The 19,945-nt window shown below is 48.6% G+C and overlaps 1 pseudogene across 1 annotated transcript; it reads right to left on the bottom strand.

Moving 5' to 3' along the window:
• Positions 1–1,822: 1,822 nt before the first annotated feature.
• LOC311531271 (zinc finger protein RFP-like) lies at positions 1,823–19,809 on the bottom strand (annotated as a pseudogene). Its single transcript, XR_014714560.1, has 7 exons — positions 18,912–19,809; positions 14,711–14,806; positions 13,635–13,865; positions 13,303–13,325; positions 11,080–11,195; positions 7,340–7,399; positions 1,823–3,138 (listed from the first exon to the last, which is right to left on the bottom strand). The product of XR_014714560.1 is annotated as a zinc finger protein RFP-like (transcript).
• Between the last annotated feature and the right edge of the window lie 136 nt (positions 19,810–19,945).

Raw genomic sequence — 19,945 nt, 5'->3', positions numbered from 1 at the left:
GGGGGTGCTTATTGGCCTACATTTAGAGAATTAATGATATGGATGGTGGGATGAATTGCACGCTCAGCAAGTTTGTGGATGACACTAAGATTGGGGGAGAGGTAGATATGCTGGAGAGTAGGGATAAGGTCCAGAATGACCTAGACAAATTGGAGGATTGGGCCAAAAGAAATCCAATGAGGTTCAACATGGACAAGTGCAGAGTCCTGCACTTAGGACAAAGAATCCCATGCACCGCTACAGACTGGGGACCGAATGGCTAAGCGGCAGTTCTGCAGAAAAGGACCTGGGAATTACAGTGAACGAGAAGCTGGATGTGAGTCAACAGTGTGCCCTTGTTGCCAAGAAGGCTAACGGTATATTGGGCTGCATTCGTAGGAGCATTGCCAGCAGATCAAGGGAAGTGATTACTCCCCTCTATTTGGCATTAGTGAGGCCACTTCTGGAGTATTGCGTCCAGTTTTGGGCCCCCCCACTACAGAAAGGATGTGAAGAAATTGGAAGGCAACAAAAATGATTAGGGGGCTGGGGCCCATGACTTATGAGGAGAGGCTGGGGGACCTGGGGTTATTTAGTCTGCAGAAAAGAAGAGTGAGGAGGAGGATTTGATAGCAGCCTTCAACTACCTGAAGGGGGGTTCCAAAGAGGATGGAGCTAGGCTGTTCTGAGTGGTGGCAGATGACAGAACAAGGAGCAATGTCTCAAGTTGCAGTGGGGGAGGTCTAGGTTGGATATTAGGAAAAACTATTCACTAGGAGGGTGGTGAAGCACTGGAATGGGATACCTAGGGATGTGGTGGAATCTCCATCCTTAGAGGTTTTTAAGGCCTGGCTTGACAAAGCCTTGTCTGGGATGATTTAGTTGGGGTTGGTCCTGCTTTAAGCAGGGGATTGGATTAGATGACCTCCTGAGGTCTCTTCCAACCCTAATCTTCTACGATTCTATGAATGTTTGTTAGGTATATCTGGCTCTCGTTTTCCATCTCTAAACTCCCTCACAAAACTCCCTGATTTGCTAGCTCCTCTGGTACTTAGGAGCTGCCTTTTAAAATTTCTGAGTTAGTCCTGCCCCTTCATGAAGGCCTTCAAAAATCACAGCTGGGAAATTAAAGGGAAACAAGCCAACAGAACTTTTTGTAGGCTTCATTTACATTAAGTAAATGTCAGGCTTTAAAGCAGCTGAGAGGATCTTCAGTAACCAGAACATATGGGAAAATGTCCAAAAAATTGAAGCATAGTTCTTTTGAGGAACTAAAATGGCACAAATGTCCATGAATTAATGTATGAAATTAAAGAGTTACAGCTTCACTTTCAGTAACATTTTATAAGTCATCTCTCCCTCTCTCACACTCTCTCTTTCCTTCTCTCTTTCCTTTCATTCTATCCATTTTTGCTCATAATCTTTTTTAGCTTTTGTTACCCACCCTGGTTTATTTCTGACTTTTCCATTCTCCTCTAGTCACTGTTAACTGATTATTTTTCTCTCATAGTCTCCATTCTGTCCCCCAATTTTACCCCTTCCCCATTTGCTCCCCCTGGGTGTTTCCCCTCTCAAGAATGTTTTCCTTTCGCTCTATCCATTTCTGTTTTTCACCCTTTTTCTAGGACTCTCCCTTTATTCTTGCTTCCTCTGCTCCCTCTGGTTAAACCCACTCTGTCCCTGCTTCTTCCAGTGTTCATTCCCTCTGAAGCACCTGGCATTGGCCACTGCCGTAAGACAGGATACTGGGCTAGATGGACCTTTGGTCTGACCAGTCTGGCCGTTCTTATGTTCTTAATTCTTAGAAAATCATGAGATTGACACACCGCTTGCCCCCCCCCCCCCAAAAAGAGATTTTTAAAGAAGATTCTATAATGGTTTCTGGTCTGTCTCTTGGTTTTTAATTTTCCCCTTCCTATCCCCTATGTCTGTGTGACAAATAGAGACATCCCATATCTACAGAGGAATGTGACTTTGGCCCCTGTTGCAGGAGCTGTCACTGGGGGGCCCCAATGAGATCTGATTAAAGAGTTTTGTACAAAATGCTCCCTGCTGGTGTAGAGGTTCCAGCTTCTCTCTAAACTCCAAATCCCAATTAATTAATTCTCTATCCCTGCTGCCACCACATCTGCCTGTCCCCCAGCCCAGCAATTACTTCTCCCACCAAAACCCTACATCCCTCCCTGCCCCACAGTGACCCTCTGCTTCTCCTGCAGCTTCAATGGGTCTCCCTTTCTCTCTCGCCCCCCCCCCCCGCCTCCCAAAATTCCTGGTGCTGCAGAGATGGAGGGGGAGGAGATGGAATAAGGAACCAGAGGGTTGGGTACACGGGAGTCCTCCAGGGTCATAGAGACTAGCATGACTGGGGCTAGGGAAGCCCATTTTTTAATTCCCCCCATGTATTAGTGACACTGTCTGACTGAAGCTCCCCAGAGTCCTCCTGGACCATAGAAGATAGCGACAAACAGTCTAAATAGCTCCCTGGGCAATGAGATTGGCTTCTCCATCTTGATTACTTGCTTCTTTCTGTGGTTTCACAGTCCAGACATGAGACCCCAAGGACCCTCCAGGGTCATAAAGACTGGAGTTTCCAAGGCTAGAGAGGCTGATTTCAGGGTCCTCAGTGCAATATTCCACCCCCTGTGTCTCAGGGACACAGTCTGAGCTCGGATCCTGCCCCCACCCAGAGCCAGGGGTAGATTCTCTCTGCAGGGACAGAGGCTGGTGGGAAAGTGAAGATTGGGGCCTTGTTATCAGCATCGAAAAATGTCACTTGGCCCCATTCACAGTCCAGACAAACCTGGATCCTCCTGGGGACCTGGCTCAGGGGTAGTATGGTTGCAGGGGAGGTGAGAGCCTGGAACAGACCCAACTACTGCACAGCCCAGATCCCCACTTCAGGGTTAAAGCTGACTTCTCCCTTCCTCCTCACAGACTCTTTTGCCACTCCCACAGCCCAGAATCCTCTGTCCCCCACCTCCACATCCCAGCAATATATCCCTGAAGTGAATCCCTCAGAGGCCAGCACACAGGCCCAGGAGTCAAATCTCTCTGGATTGTTCGGCAGATGTTGCCTGGTGTCTCCCCATTTCACACTTTTCTGATCCTCAGACAGGATGAGTCGGGGATGAGCCGTGTCTGGATCCAGAATCACATTCACTATGGGAGAGAGAGAATCAGAGTTCAGCCCTGGGGGAATCTGGGACCATTTCTCACACTCCCTAACATCCCTGCTTGGCAGTTCCTCAACCTGTGTAATGGGATCCACTTCTGTACTTTCTCATTTGAATATAGAGCCTGCAGCTCCCTGCTCCCCAGCTGGGGCTGGTTCATTCCCAGCAACAGAGACTTGGCAAGGAAGGTAGCAAAAGCTTGTAATTAGGAGAGTCCTGAGGAGGCAGGTACCAACTTTGAACCCCCGAGGGAGTCTCCTCCCATAAATGCATCCTCCACTGCCAGGCCTGGGAGCAGAGATGAAGACACAGCACAGGGGAAGAGCCAATAGTTCAAGGCCAGTGAGCAGGAAGCAGGAGGTGGCAATGGGTGGGGCAGCCCCTTGCCAGCCCAGAGAGAAGGGAGGTCTGCAGGTAGCAGCACTAGAGAGACACCATCTCCCCAACCCACAAAGCAGCTGCAATGGCACAGTCCAGCCCTGCCCAAAGGAGAAGAGCCATGGGGAACAGTCTGTCCCCCAGGTGAAATGGGGAAGGGTGTGGCAACCAGGAGGCTCTCTCTCCTGACCACCTTGAAGGTAATATTGGAAAGGCTTGTCAATGTCAATACAAATTCTCAGATCACAATTAAGGTGGCTTTAGGGCTGGGCAGTGCAAGTGTCTCTGGTTATTGCTGTGTGGGAGAGTTGCTTTCATGGACATTTTCTGTTAATGGAAGGAAAAACTCCCCCAAAGCTCACCCTGGATGTGTGATCCCAGAGATCCTCCCTTCCCTGCTCTAGCTCAGGAGGGAAAGAGTCTGGAGGGGAAAAGGGTCACAGAGATTAGAGCACAGCGTCTCTGATTTACAACACCAGCCTGGGGAGCTGCTTCTCTCTCCTGAATGCCTGAGAATAAGCAGAGATGCCCTGGCAGTTCGTTCCCCTGGCTGCTGAGACTTTCTGTGGTGGTTGCTTTTTCCCTCCTTCCCAGCTGCATCTCCCTACTCTTCCACACCTTAGTGTGCAGGTGGTTGAATCCCCCTTGGTGCATCAGAGGATAGCCCTGGATGGTACAACCAGACTCAGAACTAGAGTGACTGGATGGAGCCCACAGTGCTCAGCCAGTGCACGGGGCTGCCCACCCTACATGTCCCCTCCTTTGTGTTCCAGAAGGTGAGGACAACCTAGCCTCTTGCTTCTCTTGCTTTCCTCAACCAGGTCCTGTGAGAAGGTGTTTCCCACTCATCCCTCACAGCTGGCCCTCTGTAACTCATCATCACCTCTTGCACCACAAGCCTCCCCAGCCACCTTTGACACACCACCTGTATTGGCTGAAGGACATCCAGCTGGTCCACCTCTGTACCAGTTCCCGAGAACATCTGTACATGCTTGTGCTCCACACCATCCACTTCCTTGCCTTTGTGTTCCATCCTGACTCCAAATGGTGGGACCTACAGGAGAGAAAATGAGGAACTGTGGTGGGCCAGCCTGTACTCCACTTTTGTTCCACAGCCCACTGGGGATATTAGGTGGTGTGTCAGCTTGCAGCCCCTTTTCCAGCTCTTTTTGAACCTCTTACTAAAGTTCTGGCTGCAATATTCCCTGCACCTCCTGATGTATACACACCCCATTTGTGACTTCAGAAAGTGGCAAGACCTCCTTATTAATCTCCTCCTGGTGATGGCCAAGATGGCCACACATCACTGCAGGAGGACAAATCTGGAGGGAGGAAGAAGTGCTCTGAGACTGTGGCATGTATATCCATTCCCTTTTAAAATCATGTCTCCAGGCACAGTTCCCCTGGGCAGTGTTCACTGACTCCTTAGATACCTTTGAGGAGCAACAGATGCTCTCTGGGGTTCTCTGCTTGGTGTCCCCTTCTGGCTCCCTCATTTTTAAACTTCTGACCTCTCTCCTTGTCCTGGTTTCTCTTTCATTGTCCCAAATACTCCATTGTTCCCTGGGCTTCATGGTTTCTCCCCCTTAGTTGAGGGGACGGGCCTTTAGCTTTGGGAAGGCGTAGATCCACCATGTCCCAGTACATGCAAATAGCATCTCCCTGCTTTTCCTGCTGGAGCTTCTCCTCTGAGGGTTAGAGAGGAAGGTGAGAACCTGAAGTTGCAGGGAGGGGAGTTAGAGGAGGAAGGTAATAGATATAAACCTGGGGGAAGCTCTATACTGAACCTGTCCTTCTCTCCCTGGCCTGGGAGAAGAGAAGGGGATGGGTATTGGGGATGATCCACTCAGGCCAGAGAGTGGCCCCTTCTCCAGCCCAGAGAGCAGGGAGGATGTGGCAACATCACAGAGGGACCATATCTCTAACAGAGGAGAAAGAGAGCAACTCAAATTGGAGATCTCAGCCCAGCACAGCTGAAGAGAAAGATGGGATGCTGGTGAAGTGCAATCGGAGCGAGCCTCTCACATAGGGGAAAGGAAAAAAAATGTGGCAACCCTTTGAATTTAATATTTAAAGGGCTTACGGACATGTATGGAAATGCCAGGGTCAGCATTAATGACATATCTGTGTTGGTGAGGGAGAGTGTATCTACACAGCAGTTTAAGCCAGGGTCTGAGCCTGGGCTCAAGCCAAACCCTCATTGCATCCACACTGCAAATATGCTAATCTAGGGCTCTGATCCAGAGTCCCAGGACCCTGCAGGTCTGGAGGGTCAGAGCCCATGTTAAACTGGAACCCGGGTCCAAGCCCTATTGGTTTCCTATGTGCATGCATCCGTGGCTTGACTTGGGTGTGGAAGTCTTCTGGGTGTATCCTATAGTTCCTGGAGGCGGAGGAGCAGTGCTACAGGCAGCCAGCACAGCATGCCAGACACAGCATTACTACCTGGCCGAGAGGTCCCCCTTCCTGCTCCTCCCACAGTGGTGGTGGAAGTTTCTCTTCCATGGTGGTGCACGGAGCTTGCCTGGAGCAGGGAGCAAAGTTAGGAGGTGGGTCATCCTTCCCTCAGCCATACTGAGCCGAGAGCTCTGCCACTTCTTCTCCCTGCAGGGCAGCTGCTATGGTCCCTGCTCTGCTCACTGGCCCTTACTCCAGGCCCTCCTGCCCTCTCTTGGGCTGCAGGTGCAGGGTCACCTGGGCAGCATGCACTGTTAGGGTGGTCAGTGGGAGCCAGCACCAAAACTTCTCTGCAGCATCCCAGAGGTCTGGGGGTGTGGTGATGGCAGGGATAAGGGATTCCCCAGGGTTGCTGGAGCACACTGCATCCCAAGCCTTGGGGATGGATTTTGCCACTTTGCAGCAAGCAGCAGCCAGACTGGAATGTGTGTGTGTCTTCCCTCTGACACCTTCATTTCATGTCAAACTTCAAAACAAACTGAAAAAATCAAGCAAGCAAGCAAAAACTTGTTCATTGATCATCGTATTTGAAAAATTAAGAATTACAAAGTTTCACTGTAATAGTTTGACACCCTGGAGACTGATGTCCTCATTATCCTTAGGACAGGCACCAGGGGCATGTTTTTGCCAATGTGACCGAGCCTAGAGCTGGAGAACCCAGTTATCCGACTAGACAGTAATTCAGTATAATGCCCTCTCAAATGGAGACAGCCACCAAATGAGCTAATTACGCGGCGTATGTACTCACGTGCTCCTTACGGGCACCCGCGTCCCATCAATAGCACCACCACAGTTAGGAAACAGGATTGGCAGTCGAGTTTCCCCCCAGTGCAGAAAATTCTTAACCTAGAGTTAAAATGCAGTGTTGATGCTCAAGCCCAGGATTCCCTGACAAGAGGTCAGCTGACTCAAATCCCTTACGCTTACATTGCTATGTAGGCCTAGCCTCAGAGTGTTTCTTGGTCAGGGAGAGTGTTTCTGTTCGTCAGTGGGTGCAGGGACTCAACACTAAGGATGGTATCAGGATTGTTTGTGTGATTTCGGCTTGGGATTTCTTAGTATTTCATGTTTTAGAGTAGCAGCCGTGTTAGTCTGTATTTGCAAAAAGAAAAGGAGGACTTGTGGCACCTTAGAGACTAACCAATTTATTTGAGCATAAGCTTTCGTGAGCCACAGGTGCCACAAGTCCTCCTTTTCTTTTAGTATTTCATGTTTTTGTTTTTATTTTTATTTTTAGGGGTGTGTGTCATGGTCAGTGTTGGTTTGGTTTGTACATTTATCTAGAAGTTCATGAAAACGTTTTCATGGGATTTTCCTCTTTATTTAATGATAATCTCCACCTGAAGTCTCACCTGGTCTGTGTGATCCTAAGGATTTCCCTCTTATTGTCTCCAGTTCAGATGACAGAATGTCTGGAGGGGGAAAGGATAAGACAGATGATATTTCATGCTGTCATATTTGTGACATCCTCACTCTTAATTGACATAATTGTATTTTAATTATGAGAGAAAAACAGTTGGAGAGACAGAGACACACCCAGATTTTTAACAAAGGCTAATATGAATCATCCTATTTTCTCTTTCATTCAAGCGTCTCAAATCAACAGAACCAATATCCATGAAGCCTCAGAACCACTCAAAGAGACACTATGTGGAAGACAGATTTTCTGTTCCCTCATCCTCCAAACCCAGCTGATTTCTCATTCTCCTTTTACATTTTGTCATGAGCCAGGCCAGATCCTGCAAAGATTTTAGCATTAATGTAACTTTACAAACATTGGCCTCTTTCACATCAGTGGGATGCTGAGACTTTTCAGGATGAGGAGCCTGAATTGTGAGCTCTTTGGGTCTCAGTATATGTACAGAGCTCAGTATATGTACAGAGCTCAGCACAATGGGGCTTTCATTCTGCATAGACTGAAATACAAATAATCTTAAAATTATTTCATAAATGTGGAAACTGAGTCAGGGAGAGAATTGGCTCAATGGGCCTCATTCACCCCTGCACTGGTAAAGAGATGGGGGAAGCAGTTTGTGGTTCTCCTATTCAGTAGCTGCTGGGGTCAGTGCAGACATTGGCACAGGCTGCGGAAGTCCGGAGGTCCAGCCTGAGTTGCACCTCTGGTCCAGTGGCCCCTAGATGACTTCTCCCGGAGGTAGTGTCAAAGGCATAGCTTTACCCTGGCCACACCCCATTATTCCTGCTCCACCCCTTCCTCCTCTGCCCAGCCCTCAACAACTCCACTCTATTCCCTGCTTTCCCGGGAACACTCCTTGAGCCTGCAGCTGCTGTGGAGGAGCTGGAGGCACAAGAGGCTCCTGTGCTGCGAGGATTCCCCTGGGTTTACACCTTCCCTACAGCCCCTTTGGCCCACACAAGCTGCCACACGGGGCCAGAGCACAATGGTGAGCTGGGTCCACATTTCAAAAGTGGCCTTAAATTGAGGGTTTACGTTTTGGGTGCCAACCTTTAGGCCTTGTCTACACTGTTTTGTCGGCAAAAGGCAGCTTTCATTGACAAAACAGTGGAGGTGTACACACTACAATGCACCTCTTGGTGACAAAACTCTCCTGCTTTACTGACAAAATATAACCACCTCAATGGGAGGCATAGAGATTTTTGCAGCAAAGTTAGATCAACAAAGTGTCAGTGTAGACACTGTGTTTGTTACGTTGCTGTAACTGGCCTCCGGAAGGTATCTCACGATGCCCACCGTAACCGCTCTGCTCACTGTTTGGAAATCTGCTGCCATTCATCCAGCTATGTAGACATGTGTCCCTCCCCTTTCAAAGCCCCAGGAAGTCCCCCATACACAATTTGTCTCTCTTTCTCACATACACACTCCCCACACACACAGTCTCTCACACGCTCCGCCAACACATTCTCTCTCTCTCTCATGCACAACCCCCCCACACAAACACACACTTCTGTGGGCTTCTTGTATTACTGTTAGGGTTACCATATTTGAATATTCAAAAAAGAGGACACTACATTGGGGGGGGGTAAGGGGGTATTTGCTTGCCCCACCTGCCCCCGCCCCAACTCCACCTCTTCCCCGCCCCCATTCCAACCCCTTCCCCAAAGTCCCCAACTCTGCCCCCTCTCTGCCCCATTGGACCCCGCCCGCTCCTGGCTCCCTCGCCGCTCGCCTCTTCACTGCCCACCGCTGGCTCGCCGCTCGCCTCTTCACTGCCCACCGCTGGCTCGCCGCTCGCCTCTTCACTGCCCACCGCTGGCTCGCCGCTCGCCTCTTCACTGCCCACCGCTGGCTCGCCGCTCGCCTCTTCACCCTCCCCGCCTGCCACTTGCCTCCTCACCCACCCACCAGCCAGCCACTGGCTCCCTCGCCGCTCGCCTCTTCACCACCATGCCCCACTCGCCTACTCACCCCTCCTGCCGCAGGTCGCTCTGGCTCCTAGGATCAGGGGCAGCCAAGGGGTCTCCACGGGCTGCGCCCGCCACAAGCGTGAGCTCCGTGGCTCCCATTGGCCAGCACCAAAGAAAAGCACCAATGGGAGCTGCCGTAGCCATGGAGTGGGGCTTACAGGTGCCGGCAGCACGCAGAGAGCCCTCCCCCCCCACCCCTGACTCGACCCGACCCTAAGAGCCAGAGGCACCTTCCGGGGGGCGAGGTGGGGAGTCCCAGCGGTGCTTACCTGGGGCGGCTCCCAGGAAGCATCCGGAAGGTCCCTCTGGCTCCTAGGTTCGGGTCAGGTCGGGTCAGGGCGGGGGCGGAGGGCTCACTGCCCGCTGCCGGCACCTGCAGGCTCTGCCCCCGCAGCTCTGATTGGGCAGGAGGCAGCACGCGGAGACCACCTCTGCCTCTGTGCCAAGGGGCCGCCCACACTGCAGGCTCCTGCCAGCGGGCAGGTGCCGGGAGCTGCCCCAGGAAGCGCCACCAGCCCCGGGACTTTGGTGTGTGTGGTGAGGTGAGCGGTCCCCAATATCGGGACAAAGGGCGTCCCAACCGATGTGGCAAAATCCCAGACGTTTTTAGATATTTAAAAATTCCTCCCAGATGGTGATTTAAGAACCAAAAAGCTGGACATGTCCGGGAAAACACGGACGTATGGTAACCCTAATTACTGTTCAGCAGTGTCAGTTTGGACATATTATCAAGCGTTACTCTAAAAAGGGATCTAAGATGTGTAACTTTTCAGGCACACACAGAAATCATTACAAGGTTCATAGCACAGTGCAAAGAAACAATGCCAGGTTCAGCACACTACAGCAACACACGTTACTGTGGCTCAGTGTTAAAATGCTCCTTCAAGGCATCCTCCAGCCAAATAGCCCCCCATTGGGTTCCCCCTATAGCCTTGTGTTCAATACAAGCACAATACACAGCACAGCACAATACTGAACAGCAGCGTAGTATCCATGCTTTCTGACAGTGATGGCTGGGGTGCAGGTTGCCAGGGCAGTTGAAAAATAGCTGGCCATACAGTAGGATGCCCATGGAACAATGAGATTGAGAAACCTTCACCATGTGACTCTCTACCTGCCTGCATGAGGCATTGCAAACCCTTCACAAAGCACCTTCTGACCAGTGGCACAGTGGGATAGCTACCCAGAGCTGTCTGTGTCAATGCAAAGCTACTATTGTGGATGTGCTTTGCCGACACAAGGAGCACAGTGTGGACATGCAACAGTGGTTTAATTATAGTAGTGGCTGTTTGTTGGCGTAACTGGAATCGACAAAACTCTGTGGTGTAGATAGACAAGGCCTTAGGCACCTGGGGCCCGGAGTTCCTTGGTAATGGGCACCTGCAGATCCTACGGACTCCAGCTGCATGTGGGGCTGCTAAAAAGCTCTGGAGCACATGCCCCATAGTTCTGTAGTTGGAAGAGAGAAACTGAGGTACCCCAAATTTTGTACATTTTTACCTTAATGATTGTACCAAAGTTCACAGAGTGAAACAATGTGAAAGATCCTGGTACCTGGGCCCTTACTTCATCTGCTCAGTTTGTCTGCTTTCTACTTGTTATTAAATAGGTACATAATCTAATTGAACCAGTTGCCCAGAGCCCATCTCCACCCATAGTCCCAGAGACACACCCTGGTTTCCTTTCCTAGATCCCTTCTCAGTACCTTTGAACTTCCACAGAATCTCCATTAGAGCAATATTTTGCTGGGAGAAATCACTGAGTCTCTTTTCCAGCTCAGGAGAAATCTCCACTGGCTGGAGGAACTTCCCCTTCTCGCACCTGGAGAGGAAGAATTTCATGATATTATGTTTCTTTTAGTGACTCATTATAATTCCTTGCTAGTGGAAGTTGCTGCTCTTACGGGCCTGGAGTTAGAATTCCTCCACTTCTCCCAGTCTCAGAGCAGGCACAGCACTGGCCATGGCAGTGCAACCTTTCCCTAAAGGCCCCATTAATATTCTTCATCTCTGGCCTGGACAGAGCAGATCTGTACATCAAAGGGGAATCATGTTTTCATGACCAATTCACTCCTTCGCCTCCATGCACTAATACTAGTATGTTCCCATATTTGATGCGCACAGTGTTATCAGATTGTTCTTTCAGGAACTAGATTGAAACCTCAGGGGCCCCCGCCCCCACCAGTTCCTTCCACACAGGTCTCCAAACAGTCCTGAGGTGGTAAAGACTCTTGATTCCGCTGTCCAGGGCATGATTGTAACCAGTGCCTTGAGGTGAAAGGCCCATATTGATCCTCGGGGTTCTGAGGCAGCCAATTCCCCAGGGATGTAACATCTCTAGGAAATACTGTAGGCCAATCTTTCCCACTGAATAGATAATTCAAGAGTCCTGTGTTAAAGGGTGAGGATTAAATGCATAAATGGGAATTACATTCAGAACGTGACCTTGCCCCATATATTTTGCTGCAGTGCCCTGGGGAACTATAGTAAAGAACAGAATTATCAGATACATAGATGAACATGATTTGTTGGGGAAGAGTCAACATGGTTTTTGTAAAGGGAAATCATGCACCACCAATCTACTAACATTCTTTGAGGGGGTCAACAAACATGTGGATAAGGGGGATCCAGTGGATATAGTGTACTTAGATTTTCAGAAAGCCTTTGATAAGATCCCTCACCACAGGCTCTTAAGCAAAGTAAGCTGTCATGGGATAAGACGGAAGGTCCTCTCATGGATTAGTAACTGATTAAAAGATAGGAAACAAAGGGTAGGAACAAATTATCAGTTTTTAGAATGGAGAGAGATAAATAGTGGTGTTCCCCAGGGGTCTGTACTGGGATCAGTCCTATTCAACATATACATAAATGATCTGGGGTAAACAGTGAGGTGGCAAAATTTGCAGATAATGCAAAACTACTCAAGATAGTTAAGTACAAAGCAGACTGTGAAGAGTTACAAAGGGATCTCACAAAACTGGGTGACTGGGTAAAAAATTTGGCAGATGAAATTCAATACTGATAAATGCAGAGTAATACATATTGGAAAACATAATCCCATCTATAGTTATAAAATGAGGGGGTCTAAATTAGCTGCTATCACTCAAAAAAGAGATCCTGAAGTCATTGTGGATAGTTCTCTGAAAATATCCCCTCGATGTGCAGTGATAGTCAAAAAAGCTAACTATGTTGGGAATCATTAAGAAAGAGATAGATAATACAACAGAAAATATCACATTGCGTCTATATAAATCCATGCAAAATCTTGAATATTGCATGCAGACCTGGTCACCCCATCTCAAAAAAGGTTCAGAAAATCACTACAAAAATGATACTGGTTATGGAACAGCTTCCATATGAGGAGAGATTAATAAGACTGGGACATTTCATCTTAGAAAACAGACGGCTAAATGGGGGGCTATGATAGAGGTCTTTAAAATCATGACTGGTGTGGAGAGAGTAAATCAGAAAGTGTTATTTACTCCTTCTCATAATGCAAGAACTAGGGGGTCACCAAATGAAATTAATAGACAGCAGTTTTAAAACAAACAAAAGGAAGTATTTCTTCACACAATGCACAGTCAACCTGTGGAAGAGGATGTTGTGAAGGCCAAGACACAAACAGGGTTAAAAAAAGAACTAGATAAGTTCATGGAGCATACGTCCATCAGTGGCTATAAACCAGCTTGGTGTTCCTAGCCTGTGTTTGGCAGATGCTGGGAATGGTGACAGGGGATGGATCACTTGACGATAACCTGTTCTGTTCATTCCCTCTGGGGCACCTGGCATTGGCTGCTGTTGGAAGACAGGATACTGGTCTGACCTAGTATGGCCATTCTTATATTTTTATGAAATGTAGAGTCGATACACTCTCCAAGCCCTTTCACAGCATCGTGAAGAATGAGGGGAAGTGAAATAGAGCCACATACCTGCTCAAGGTGCTTCTGACATCCTAGAGAGGAAAGAGACAGAAAAACAATTTTAGTCCCAAATGCTGCCCACTGGGGATCCCAGAGAAGGGATTTTGCAGATAGGGGTAAAAGAGGCCCTGCCTTGGCCCTAGGGCCATGGATTTGCTGAGTTAATGTCATCTCTAATATAAATGAGTCTGTAATTCTTCAAAGAGAAACAATAATTCACATTTCAGGAATGCACACACTGAATTACACTGTGACCTCTGACTGCTGGTCTCCAGTGCCCATGATTCAGGAGCTGTCCTGTCCCTGTGTTTGGATCAGGGATGTTTATAACTCAGTCTCACCCGCAGGAATTCACTTGCTGGCTTCTGACACTTCCCCTCCAGATCACTGATCAAGTTGCTGAGACGGGAAATCTCCTCAGACATTTTAATGACATTGTCATTCTGTATCTTCACAATCGCCTTTTCCAGATTTTCCAGCTGGGCCAGCAGGAGGTGCTCTTCTTCTTCTAGAAACTGCCACAGTTGCTGAAATTCAGATACAACCTTCTGCCTCTTGTTTTGTGTCTGTATCTATTTTTTTTTAAAAGAAAGGAAAGGTAAGGGTTAGAGAGAGAGTCTAGGGTCCGTTCATGGAGTGCTGATTCTGCAGGAGGGAGAATTTCTTTGAAAATTCTGTGATGTCTAACACATGATTATACCCTGTCGTTACTAGGGAGAGGATTTTCTACCACTTTCCCATTTGTTCCTAACATTTTTTCATGGTATGTTTCTATGTCTGACATAGTCAGCACACTGTGTTAAGCCAGACCCAGAGCAGCAGCCAGCAGGACTGAGCACTACATTAACAGAGATGCGAGGGGAGAGAAATAATTAACAATGCAAGAAATGTCTGCAGACTCAGGCAGATAGCACTGCACGAGACATAGTCTGCTCACCTTGGGAGGAGTTTTGTGAAAGACACAAGGGCTAGAAATTAACTCATTAATTGGAATGGAAGCTTAGATTCTACAGAATATGATGTGGTCCTGCTCCTGAGAGAGGATTTCTCAGGGCCGGTGTGTGTATGTGTGCGAAGACATAGGACTCTAACACAGACATCCATGCCCATGAAGAAACACAAAGCCCACATTCCCCAAGTCCATGGAGGAAGCTGCCTACAAACAGATGTCCTACCAGGTGCACCCGCAAAGGGAAGCCAAGGGGCCTGGCCCATCCACTTTTCACCACAGACCCAGCCATCTACCGCTCCTCTTCTCCCCGAGGTCCAGCCTCCCGGCCAGGCTGGAAGCTGGAGCCCGGCCAGGATAAAAGAGGCCCAGGGAGCCCAGGCTGCTGGGAGAAGCCATGGGTGGGGGGTCCCGAGACCAGCTTCCTAACAGATGGCCCACTGCAAGTTAATAACAATGGGCACCTACCAGATACTCCAGGCTTTTCCCCTCTCCAGTCACTTTAAATCTCAGAAGCTTTTCTCTCTCTTCCTTCAGAATCTCCAAATGGGCCTGAATCTTTTCCTGAAGAAACAGAAATGATTTTGGGAGGTTTCATTTTGAGAGTGCTTGGGGTGGGGTGGGGGGTTTCCATATCAAACCGAAGACTCTGTAGGTGACTGTCAACCCTACCAGACTCCCCCTGTGGATGGAATCTGACAACGGGACACACTTCACGTCAAAAATCATTCAAAGCATCTCACATGCCTTACAGATCCCCTGGAAACTCCATACGCCCTGGAAACCGCAAGCCAGTGGTGTAGTGGAGCGTACCAATCAGACCCTTAAACGGCATCTCTCAAAAGTGTGCCAAGAAGCCTCACTGCGATGGCCTGATGCTTTGCCCCTCGTCCTACTCCGTATCCGCGTTCTCCCAAAGGGTAGATTAGGGCTCAGTCCCTTTGAAATTATGTTTGGAAGGGCATGGCCCATGAATGGCACCCCGGTTCTGTCAGGGGAATGGGAGTTGGGTAATGGTTTTTTGTCACAGTATATGTGTTCCCTGTCTGCTGTTCTCTTGTCTCTTCACAGGTATACCAAGGATTCCCAGCCTGTCCCCTTGGACTCTCCCGTTCACTCCTTACAGCCCGGTGACTCTGTGCTTGTTCGCACCTGGAAAGACGAGCCTCTCCAGGAAAAGTGGAAAGGACCCTATACCGTCCTGCTGATCTCCCATACAGCGGCAAAGATCGAGGGACACAAGAACTGGATCCATCACTCTCGTCTGAAGGCAGTACCTGCCCCCTCGTCAGCAGAACAGTGGACCGTCCAACCTGCTGACTCCTCATCTAGTGAGATCTCGGGCTAAAGCTACTGTTTAAAAGACACAAATAGCGGGCACCTTAATGCTAAAATGGGCCCACCCAGGTACTGGAGACCCTGGGTTGGAAAGACTCTGGTAACAATTAATTGGGTAACATTGTTATTCTTTGTATTGGTATTTCCAAATTGTGCATATCGGGAGCATAACTCCTTTGTTTTGCTTGCGCACCATGTTGCTACTTTAACAAACCAGACTGATTGCTGGGTGTGTGCTCCAACTCCACTATCCCCCAAAACGGGAATGCCCCTTGACATGTTGCCCTTGACCCTAGCAGAATTAGCCACCACCAAAGAGCAGGAAAGAACGGACTCACCGTTCTGGAACAAGACCTCTTTACAGCAAGCCACCTATCAGGACCAGGAGTATTCAGTTGCAGTACTCACTGAGGGAGTGTTATGTTTTACCCGAAACCAATCTGATCCCTATGGGCATCCTGTGGGAAAGAGCTCCTGTGTTATTACACAGTGGGCTGATGGGTATTGGATAAAGACCAACAGGGGAGGCCAACGGTGTGGGTGTAATGGTTCCTCCCCTTTTAGGGAAACACTTACAAATAATCTTATCACAAAAAAGGGGTTTGGAAATGTAACTTGCCGTCCAGTTAATATCTCCAATGTAGCAAGCCAATGGTGGGTTTGTAGTGGTCCCTATGGCGAGTGTAATTTGAACGGCACAATTAGAAATGCCCCCACTTGTACCCAATCAGGAGAATGGGATGCCCCCCTAGGGGCATATGAATTGTTTAAAAAAGCAGCCAAAGCAGCCTTAAATATCCCAGGAATCCCCTTAAGAAACAGTCCTTATTGGGCCCTACAGGGTCACTATTTTGTATGTGGCCGAAAGGCTTACAAGGTGCTGCCAGCCAACTGGACAGGTAGCTGTTATATAGCTCATGGAGTTCCTCATCTTTCCATAACTGCCACACTGCCCAAAGAAAAGATTAAAAATGCCCGAGACACCTCTGTTGAGTCACGAGAAAAGACCCTGCGGCGACTGACTAAGGCATTGGCGGGCAATATGAAGAATCCCCTCACAACCGAGAAGCTGGTAGGGTGCTCTGTACTGGGAATAGCGCCACTGTTTACCGGGCCAGCCCTGGCATGCATAGGCCGCTATACTGTAAGGCTGCAGATGGTACTTGAAAAAGTGGCCTTAGAGTTAGAGGACTCGGTTAGTGATTTAGGGTCAGCAGTAAAAACATTAAATAAAGAGGTACAGCAGCTCAGGACGTTTTCCCTCCAAAACAGGCTGGCTTTGGACTATCTCTTGGCATCCCAAGGAGGGGTTTGTGCCCTCATCGGGCCCCGATGTTGTGTATATGTAAATGATAGCAGTTATGAGATCTATGAAAAGGTGGTACAGGCTGAGGCCCATGCCCGAGCCGGAGCACAGGTTGCCTATACTGCCCCAGAGAACGATTGGTTGCAAACCTTGTTTTCAGGCTGGGTTTTGTCGTCTTGGCTTGGTGGTTTATTTAGCCTGCTATTGAAATTTCTCTTTCCTGTACTGCTTGTATTACTGGTATTATGCTGTGCGGTATCATGTGTCAGGGCCCTTTTGCAAAAGTTAATAAGTCATTTTCTTCAGGGCTATCACAAAGTGCTTATGCAAAGTCATATTGTAAAGAAATAAGTAGCCCAAGTGAGAAAACTCAGAGCCAAGGCTGTTGAGTGTTCTCAAAGGGGGGAGTTGTTGGGAACACTGGGGCATGGCCACTAGGTAACTCGAGGGGATGGAAGACTACGAGTGTCGATGAAGCCCCCCGGTGTCCTTGGCCCCCCCCTCCTGCCTGGAGGCACTCGCAGCAGCTCTGCATGCTAGGCCCAAGTGTCCTTGCCCCCACCCCCCGCCTGGAGGCACACACAGCAGTTATGCTGAGAATCTGCAACAGTATGTTGCAGAGTCTGCCTGAAACTAAGCAAGGCCAAACAGGGGAGATATGGAAGAACAATGCTGAATAAAGCAGCTTTATGTATAGTTTAACAAATGATACAGAGAATCAGGGAACTAGCTGGGAACTGGATTGGCTGGCTATATGGATACTTGGAGCAGCTTGCTATTGGATAAGTATGCTGGGAAAAAGGATGTATAAAAGCCTGTGTAACTTCCTGCTCTGTGGTGCAGGATTTGAGATTTTATTCTCCCTGTACCTTTTTGCAGCTGCAAATAAACTTTTCTGCTTCTCCACCCCGTTGTGATTATTGGGTGTAGCACACCGGGTAACGAACCACTCAAGCTGTTGTTCAGCCTCTCGGCACTGGGTGCCGGCAACATCAGGAACACCAAGGAAATGAAACCTCATTAACAGAGACAGGGAGTGTTTTATATTGAGACTGTTTTGAATTATTTGTCCCCTTTCTCCATAGAATTAAACCAGCAAGAAACTGGAGTCACATGATGGTGAATCAATTAACCTGTTTTTGAGAAGGTTTAACTCACAAAATGATACAAATCCCAGGTGTTATATGCAGCGTTGTATATGTGTTGGTCTCGGGATATTAGGTGTTAATGGGCCATGGTGGGGAACAAATAAATCTATTTTTGAGAAGGTTTAGCTTACTTTGTGATACAAACAACAGGAACTACCAGGACCATTGAACTTCAGCCCTGAACCCCTGGGGAGCATATTGGTTGGGCAGAACTTGCTTAAGCACTAAAGCAAACCCTACTAGAGATGCTGATTAGTGTTAAGAATGGCTGGAGTTTGACTTAGTGCTGTTCTAAACCCTTTCAGTGGCAATGCCCGCTGTGTAGGTACCCAGCATCCCTGGAAAAGTAGCCAGAAGCAGTGGATTCTGGAAGATTTCAAAAGGCTGCATTGTCGGACTAATGGAACCACTCTGGCTGGTCCTTGCCCACATACACAATAAAACAGTTCAGACTGGCACAGGACAGCTCTTCCCAGGTTAGTTTTGTGGCAACCCAGGCTAATGCCCATGGTGTTCAGCATGGACCTGCACTGTCTGGAGCCCTTTTGTGTGTGGACTCAAGCTGCTTGGGATCCACACAGGGTTTAGCACAGTGGCCTCCTCTAATGCAGGCTGGCATCTGAATTTAATCCCTTATGGAGGAACACAGGAATTCAGAATCCCAGTGGGAAACCTCATCTCCCTGCTGGGCCTGAGGCCTTTATCAAGGAGTTGCTATATAATTTTTCATACATTTTTTCTTTACAGAGCTGAATGATGCAGATACATCAATAGCTGTAGGAGAGAGAGAGTATGTGTGACTGGCAACTTGTGATTAAATGAACCTGTAACTAAAATTCAAAATTATTTCCCATTAGGCTGGAGAGAAGTTCCCTACCTTGTACTCCTGGGCAGCCTCCTCTATGGGAACCACAGCATGAGCTCTGTGAGCCTGAGATCTGTCACACACCACACAAATGGGGGTTTGGTCCTCTTCACAGAAGAGTTTGAGAGGCTCCTGGTGCTCATCACACACACTATCCCCTCCTGACCCTGTTCCTGCCTGGAAACTCAGCTTTTTGGCTATTTCTACAACATTTGCCAGCTGCCTGTTTGGTCTGAGGTTTCTCTGCTGAGCAGTTTCTCTGCACTGAGGGCAGGATACTTCTGAGTCAGATCCCTCCCAGCACCGGCTGATGCAGCCTCGGCAGAAATTGTGCCCACAGTCTATAATCACTGGGTCTTGAAAATATTCCAGACAGATGGGACAACTAGCTTCATCCTGGAGACTTTCCATGGGGTTCTCTGCGGCCATGGCTCCCTCTGGACAGTGTAAGTGTAAGTTTCACTTTCCTGAGCTCAGAAATATGCTCCTCCTGCAAAAACAACTGGGCGTTTCCCTACCTGGCACTGACTCATCCGATTTGGTGAGCTGGAAGGTACCAGCTGGTAACATTATAGCCCCAGAGGCTTTTCTGAAAAATGAATCACTAGGGCTCTGGTGCTGCAACCAGCCCCCTGTGCTGGTGTGGAGGGTCACTGGGGCTTCACAAAGACACCAATGTCCACCTGTGATGGTGAGCTTGCAGAAGCAGGATCTGTGTGTTCAAGGAAGGAAATTGTTAAATTCACAGGCTAAAAACTTGGTTAAGTTGGAGTGTTTCCAAGGACTGATTCTCATGCACGCTAAGGCTGTTCTGGTTCAGTGTAAAAGGGCCTTGCAGTGTTGCCAACCTTCATGATTTTTTCATGAGCTTCATGACAGTTGATGTGTTTGTTAGAACCCCAAGCTCCTTGAAGCTTGTGATTAGGTGAGACTGTGGCAACTTCTATCTGAGCAGAGCCCTTATGCCTACAGGCCTCATAATGTACAAGAAAGTTTTAACATAGTGTTATTCCCCACCAACCTGGGCCCTGGCCATGTTCCAGGCA

The sequence above is a fragment of the Lepidochelys olivacea genome, assembly GCF_965140295.1.
Source record: "Lepidochelys olivacea isolate rLepOli2 genome assembly, chromosome: 14".
Classification (NCBI taxonomy): domain Eukaryota; kingdom Metazoa; phylum Chordata; order Testudines; family Cheloniidae; genus Lepidochelys; species Lepidochelys olivacea.
Note: the sequence above shows the minus strand (reverse complement) of the source record. Positions and strands in the feature narration are given on the sequence as shown.